The sequence below is a fragment of the Sciurus vulgaris genome, assembly GCF_902686455.1.
Source record: "Sciurus vulgaris genome assembly, chromosome: 2".
Taxonomy (NCBI): domain Eukaryota; kingdom Metazoa; phylum Chordata; class Mammalia; order Rodentia; family Sciuridae; genus Sciurus; species Sciurus vulgaris.
In genome coordinates this window covers 137,337,316-137,345,510 of record NC_136462.1, presented here as the reverse complement: position 1 = coordinate 137,345,510, position 8,195 = coordinate 137,337,316, and the positions used below count along the sequence as shown (strand labels likewise).

General features: G+C 39.2%; 1 long non-coding RNA gene across 2 annotated transcripts in view; it reads right to left on the bottom strand.

Annotated features, from left to right (window-relative positions):
* Nucleotides 1-820: 820 nt before the first annotated feature.
* The window catches only part of LOC306654985, a 53,647-nt gene continuing 46,272 nt past the window's right edge, over nt 821-8,195 (bottom strand). For both annotated transcript variants that reach the window (XR_013762148.1, XR_013762149.1), the window contains 3 exons: nt 3,289-3,450; nt 1,775-1,832; nt 821-914 (listed from right to left, as the gene is read on the bottom strand). This is a non-coding gene — a long non-coding RNA (uncharacterized lncRNA). The remainder of the gene's footprint in view (nt 915-1,774; nt 1,833-3,288; nt 3,451-8,195) is intronic.

Below are 8,195 nucleotides of genomic sequence, written 5' to 3'. Positions count from 1 at the left end.
ACAAAGGAGCCAAAAGCATACAATGGAGAAAAGATAGCCTGTTCAACAAATGGTGCTGGCAAAACTGGAAATCCATATGCAGTAAACTCAACTCAAAATGGATCAAGGATCTAGGAATTAGACCAGAGACCCTGCTCCAAATAGTCTCTTTTTAAAAGAATTTTTTTTTGCTATGATGAACACCAATGGGGCTGATATTATAAAATTAATTTCATTTCCAGCAGTTTTATCAGCTCTCATTAGTACCTATAAATTTTCTGGAGAGTCTAATGACTTTTCATATTGACAACAACGTCATCATAATAATATAATATTACCATATTAATAAATGCCTTGTAGGATATTTTTCTTTCAAGTTCCTGTACAATTTCTTTCTTTCTTTTTATTTCTTAATTATGAATATGATCAGTCAGGAAGACAGAAAAAAAAATGATCTAAGATCAGGGGTAGTGGGTACATGGCTTTGAGATCAGTCAGAAATGGAAGCAGTTTGGTTTAGTCAAGGATGGTCTTGCAGAAAAGAGAGGCAAGTATTGAGAAAGATGGATCTCAATTCCACCTTTTAGGCAATAGAAGTAGGATGAAGAACATCCAGAGTGTCCCAGCACCCTTTTCTGAACATGGCAGGTTGCCAGGCGGGGAGATGTGCCATGGTGCAGGCCGAGGGGGAGAAACAGGGCAAGGAAGGTATGGCTGTCTGTGAAGTCGAGCTTGAGAGATAAGAGGCAGCAGGAGTGTCTCTGGGCAGGGTGCTGCAGTGGGAGGAAGAGATGCCCTCAGAAATAATGGCAAAGGCAAGGACTCAGCACATTTTCCTCATCTGCTCCACATCAGTCTGAGCTATGCAGGGCTCACAGCAGCTGCTGAGAGCCAGCTATGCACAAGTCTCTCCATCTTCCCATCCATGAATTGACCTGGAATTGGTCACATGAGAGTTCATCAGGGAAATGAACAAAAGTTTCAAATCAGTAATCTTTGCTTTGGAAACACTTGCTAAATGTTTACTGTTTACTTATACAGGACACAAAGTTTTCAGAGTGGGCTGACTCCTCACTCACCACACAGCTGCATACCACCTTTTGAAGAGATGGGCTTGTTCATGCAGGATGCCTGTAACTTTGGAGTTAGAAACTGACCATCTCTTCCCAGGTAGAGAAGCATAACATAAGCATTTGCTGCAATAATTTGATGATATCACTAAAAAGTTGGGAGTAGTAAATTCCAGAGTTCCCTTCTGATGCTGGCCTCTATTTAACACCTGCAGAAGTGTCTATGGTGATTAGAAATCAAGGGAGTACTCCTGTGCCAAGGTCAGGGTCACAGCACAGCATTCCCTCTGTTTTCCCACCCCAGGATCCTCCCTGACATTCATCAATGGTGAATCATCCTGTTGGTATCTGGAAACGTGAGCCATGTGTGACATGGATATGGGGAACCTCTCAGGCATCTTTCTGTGTCATGGGTTGAAGATTAATAGAATTCCTGAAAGCCTACCATCCAGTTCCTTTACATCTTCTTTACAATTTCTTCAGTTTTTCTTATTTTAATATCTACCTCTAGGATTTTCATCACCACCCCCATACCCATTAAAGGTCTTGTCTTCCTGTGTGATTTGACTTTTTTTGCACTTAAACAGATTTGCTATCGGAAAAGTTCCTTAGAACAATAAGGTACTCCGGGGTGGGGGGCTCTTTCCAGTCTCTCCTCTTAGTTCTTCTCCAGTTCCTTTTGCCTCTAACCCTAATATAGAGAAAAAGGAACATAGCAGACTTACATTTGGAGATCACCAGAATAAGAAACTTCAACACACAAATGATTGACAGCAGCTCACCCTGTGCAAAGACCTGAATAGATATGAGAAAGAGCAAGAATAAAGCTATTATTCATTCATGAGCACAAATTCCTTAAGATTGAGTTGTTTATAATAGTAATAACTTCAAAACAAAATGAAAAGAAAATAGCTAAGTGTTCAATAAAAAGAGATTGGTTAAATAAGTCCTGACACATATTTACATTGGAATGTTATATAGTCATTAAAGATCATGATATAGAAGAATATTTAATAGCTTGGAAGAATGCTTATGATGTATTGCTTAAGAGAAAAACAGTCACAACATGAATCTCATACAAACACATGTGCACACATGCAGGCACGTATTTGTATAAGCAGCTGTGTCACTAGATAGATAATGGAAATAAAATAACTGATAAAGGCAACTCTACAAAATGTCAGGAGTTTATATTACATACCATTTTTACTAATTTGCATTTTAAAATTTCATATCATATATCACTTGTTCAAAGTATTTTGTTTTCTTTTAATTTCAGGGCTACTTATCTCCCTACTTTCATATCTCTTGGGAAAATTCCTTGTGCTTTGTGTCTTCCAGCTAAGTGACCTTGACTGCCCTTTGGCAATTACTCATAAAGGACAATGAACTCATTATCAGTCACAGAAATCGAGACCCAAACTCTCCACAGATTGTGCTCTGAATTCAAATGCTGCTCTCGGGTCACTCTGTATGAAAGCAGTCTACATAGTTTTATATTGAGTCAAGAACAGCCCACTTGATTTACTCAGTCATTTTGGACCCTAGCAAGGGGGTTTTCAAAGCATGCTTTCCTTTTCCCTTGCAAGACAGCATGGAGTTAATTGCTCTGGCAGACCTGGGTCATGGAAGGAAACTTTGGTCTTAACCACTTGGTTTACCTCTGGATTATATGTGACAGAGCCTGCTGATCATGTGGGAAAGAGGAATTCTATTGCAAGAACTTTCTAGTTAAAAGCAATCATCTATTTTTAATCCCAATTTTAGTTTCAATTTTTTAAATCACAAGAAATCTTTCAAAAATTATTTTGAACTTCCCTGCCTTGGTCAGTGGAGTATATTAAATCTAGTGATTTTGATGAATGCTAACTCTAATTGTTTTTTCTGCCCTAAGTGATGTTAATGCTGGACACAACCTCGTACCATGCAGCCCACAGACCTTGCCTTTCACTGGTTTTCTGCATTCTCCTCCAGCACAGTGAAGACCACACTTCTCATTCTGTTTCAATTCATGCTCCTGATACCACATATCAGGTGCCTTAAGCAACAGCACAGTTTTGGGGTTTTTTTGTTTTGTTTTGTTTTGTTTTGTTTCCCCTCACAGTTCTAGAGACTCAGAAGTCCAAGATCAAGGTGGAACTGATCTGGTGTGCTGTGAGAACCTCTTTCTTGGATCATAGGTGGCCTTCCTCTTATATCCTTACAATGTCCAGGGAGACAGTCTCACTTTCCTCCTCACCTTACAAAGATGCAATAGATGCTAATGTCATCATAGGACTCCATCCATGACCTCATTTAAACTGAATCTCTTCTCAAAGCCTCCACCTCCAAATACCATCCCAATGGGAGTTAGGTTCCCATGTATGCATTTTGGGGAGATGAACAGTCCATGACACACTACCTACAGAGACAGAAGGTGTTAATTTCTTGTCTCCTCTAAAGTGCTGTACTTTTGATACTGTCATGACAGTGACAACACAGGAACAAGTCATTAGTAGTATTTTAAAAGTGTGAGTAAAGAAGTTCTGAGTAAATTCTTAAGGGTTTATGTTCTCATTCTTGCTCCCTATAGTTTTTCATCTATATTTTCAATCTGGTCTGGTCAGCATTTTATTTATTTATTTTTATCTCTTTATTTATTTACTGGTGTTTGGTCATAAACTAGTTGAAGTATTGGAGAAATGATCTTCAAACATGAGGCATTCACCTATCTTAAAGGTAGTTTTTACTATTGTTTTGGTTTGATTTCCATTTTTTTCCTAAATAAAATAGATGTTTTTCACAGGTGCTTTTTCAGCTTTTTTGTCACTGTGGACCAAAGATCCGACAAGAACAATGTAGAAGAGGAAAAGTTTATTTTGGTGCATGGTTTCATAGGTCTCAGTCTATAGTTGGCTGACTCCTTAGCTCTGGGCCCGTGGTGAGGCAGAACATCATGGCAGAAGGGCGTGGTAGAAGAAAGCAGCTCAGAACATGGTAATCGGGAAGCAGAGAAAGCTCTGCTCTTCAGGAACAAACTATAAACCTCAAAGGCAGCCTCCAGCGACCCACCTTCTCCAACTACAACTCACCTGTCTACAGTTATTACCCAGTTAATACATATCAGTGGATTAATCCACCAATTAGGTAACAACTCTTATAATCTAATTATTGAACCTCTGATCATTCTTTCATTGTCTCACATGTAAGTTTTGGGGGACACATCATATCTGGACCATAACAAAAGGGAAAAATTTATGTTCCATATTTTTCATCCTCTGCTGTTCTAGACATAAAGAAGATGCTTGATAAACACCAGTTAATTGGAAATTCATAGAACTCTGAAGTCTCTTAATAACTACAGATGCCAGAGGTAAAGCCATGATATAATAAAGATACAAGGGTGCATGACAGTGTTATGGTTTAGATATGAGGTGTCCCCCAAAAGCTCACGTGTGAGAAAAATGCAAGAAACTTTAGAGGTGAAATGATTGAGTTATGGGAGTTTTAACCTAATCAGTGCATTAATCAGGGATTGACTGAGGGTAACTGTAGGAGGGTAGGGTATGGCTGGAGATAGGACATTGGGGAGTGTGCCTTTGGGGGTGTATATTTTTCTTGGTGAGTGGAACTCTTTCTCTGCTTCCTGGTGCCATACCATGAGCTGTATTCCCCATCACACTTTTCTGCCATAATGCTCTGCCTTACCTCAGGCACTGAACAATGGAGTCAGCTGTCTATGGACTGAAACATCAGAAACCATGAACCCCAAAATAAACTTTTTCTCCTCTAATTGTTCTTTTCAGGTCTTTTGTTCACAGCAGTGAAAATTTGGCTAAAACAAACAATATAATGAGAGATCAAATAGAAGTTTCATTTTTTTCTGTGTTAATCTATGATTGCAGTTATTGATAGCTGCTATGATTTAAATATGGGTAGCATGCCACAAAAAGCCATGGATTAAAGATTGTCTCAGTTTTCCCAGTTATAGAATGCCTGCCTAGCATATGCAAGGGTATAAAACACACACACACACACACACACACACACACACACACACACACAAGGTTTAGTTTTCAGAGTGGCAATATTGGGAGGTGCTGCGAACCTTTACTTAAAGAGTTAGGACCTAGTATGGGAGATCATTAGGGGTGTGCCCTGAAAGGAACTGTGGAACCCTCATCTCTCATTTTGTCTCCTTCTCTGCTTTCTAGTTCAAGATGTAAGTGTTTGTTCTGCCACATGATCTCATCATTATGTGCCGCCTTCAACAGAGTCCAAAAGCAAAGGCACTATCTGATCCTCAACTGGAACTTCCAGAACTGGAGTTAAAATAACTCCTATCTCTTTATAAGTTAATTGCCATAGGTATTTTGTGATAGTAGTAATACAAAGTTGGCAATACAATAGTACATAACTAATAGATGAATGATCCTCATAACATTTTACTGGAGATGAGGATTTTCAAGTTTTTATGAGTTATTTTATCTTTGTAAAATGAGAAGGAGTTGGAGATTCACTGCTCTGAGGGGTCTAAAGGGTGAAGAAAAGACTTCTTCCAGGCCACAGCACCAGATATCGTTTTTGTATAACAGATTCTGTTTCCATCTCTGTCTTAGGCAAGAGGAAGAACAGCTGCAATTTTACCCACTTTCAGTAACTTTGTAGGAGTTTGTCATCTGTACTTCCAGTGCTAACATTTCCATAGATCTAGTTGTTTCTTCCTGCGATATGCTCTGCCTTGGATTTCCTAGTGTTTTTATTTTATCCGAATGAACTCTGTATTTTGTGAGGCTGTTTGAATCCTCTTGGAATGAGGTAGGACATAAATAAATAAAAGTATTATCTCTAGAGCCGCCTTTTCCCCACCAGTTGTCAGACCCTGGGTCTATGGGGATGCCACTTAATAAATTACTGATTGCATGTATCCTGAAGGTAATGGAGCTTCCAAAGGTGCAGAACAAACCACCAGAGAGTTATTTAAGCACTAGGAAAATCTGGCTCAATACATTATTCCAGATCTATATTTATGTTCATGGCTTACAAAGCACCCCAAGGGCCTTTTGGGATAAGAAAAGCTGCATGAATCTAAGAAAATATTATTAAATAGATTCATTTTGGGTTGCAAGAGAGTATGAGACCCTCTGGAGAACCACTGGAGGAGAATGAATTATTTTCTGCAATCTCCAACACTTGTCTTTTTAAGAGTCTCTCATTGAACCCCTGGTGCCCACCCTAATAGTTCCAGCTAATCCTGTTGCTATAGTTACAACAATTAATTACATGCTTAACTAGCCTTACTAGTACATTGCAGCAATTCAATTAAAATCTGATTTTATTCTTCCTGTACTTTGAGAATTGTTTTTCTTTTTTTTTTCAGTCTCCAGCTCTGAAAACTGCCCATAAAATGGATTGAAAGTTTCTCAGAGGTTGTTCAGCTCATTTACCAGTGGCATCTTTGGCTAAAATTTGATGTGGCCCTGATATAGACTTTGGTATGAGAGCCAAAACATTTGGGAGACTGATTCCAACAGCTGAGCAAATCATAAAACCAATACCCAAATGGGTGTGGGTTGGTATGAGGAGATTTTTTTCCTTTCTAATTTTAATAATGTATTTAAATTGAAATGAGGATATACAAGATTCCTAAGTTAGTGGCTAAGATCAACCACTGGTTTTGCATGTACAGACCCTCCCAGTGGCCCCAGCAGCTGTTCCATATGATTGAGGCCAGAGAAGATTTAAGGGACAGTGAGATTAACTGAAGACCCAAAGTCTCCAGGTACCTGATGGAAACACTTTGATTGGAATGGATTATTCCCTCTTCTACTGGCTACTAATGTCAAAATAAAAATCCAGAACCTTCATTTATTCAGAGGGAAACAAAGTTTTAGAGATGTAGCATCCAAGTTTGCATCACTTTTGAGGACAGAGTTGGTGGTTAAAACCCATTTTTTAAATTGCAAAAGCATTCTATCAAAATAACAAACACTACAATTTTCTGACCTGTCTGCACATTTTTTTTTTTTTTTTTTTTTTTTTTTTTTTTTGGTACTGGGAATTGAACCCAGAGGTGCTTAACCACTGAGCCACTTTACAGCTCTTTTTTTTTTTTTTTTTTTTTTTTTTTTAGAGACAGGGTCTTACAAAGTTACTTAGGGCCTCACTAAGTTACTGAGGCTGGCTTTGAACTTGTTATCCTACTGCCTTAGCCGTGTGCCGCCACCACCAGCTGTCTCCACATTTTTAATAGTTCCTCTTTTCACTTTGCCTCATAATAATGACAGATAATATTGATGAATTTCTATGTACTAGGTACTGGGCTAAGAAATTTCCCCACATAATTGGATTCAGCAGATGGGGAAACTGAGGTTGTTAGCACTAACAGACTCCCCTCGTTGTAGTGGGCTAGTGGCAAAGTAACCATCACACCTGACCTGACCTTTCTCCTGTCATCTGAGCTCTGAGTGTTGTTTTGTTTTGTTTTGTTTTGTTTTGTTTTGTTTTGTTTTGTAGTGGGGATATAATCCAGAAGTGCTTTACCACTGAGCTGCATCCCCAACCCTTTTTATTTTTTATTTTGAAACAGGGCTTTACTAAGTTGCTAAGTCTGGCCTCAAACTTGCAATCTTCCTGCCTTAGCCCCCAAGTCACTGGGATTAGAGGCTTGCACTACTACACCCATCTCTGAGTCTTTATTTTAGACTTTATTTTAAACTCGCAGTTCGTCTTAAAATTCTCTTTATTCTGACCCTCGTTTTGAGGATCACTGACCTCTTTGACTCTCCAACTTCTACTTAGAGTCTGTGAGGGGGAAACCCCCCACCCAGCCCTGACCTTCATCTGCCTGTGACACTTCCCTTCTTGTCTCCCCATTATCCCTGTAAATTCAATACATTCAAAACAGAACTAGTACCTTCCCTTCCCTAGCTTTCACGCATGCATTCTCTTGACTGCTCTACCTCTGAAGTGGGACACATTTTCATCTGTCATGGAGCTCTGAAACCTCAGCATTCTCTCTGATCTTCAACTCTTCCTCTTCTTCAACTCCCTATGAGTATTCACTCCCTGGCGTCTTAGCAACTAACATGGTAAGCTCTCACTTCTGTTGGTATCTCCTTTCCATGTCCTACCTCAGCTGCTCCAGGGGCCAACACTGTCTCCATG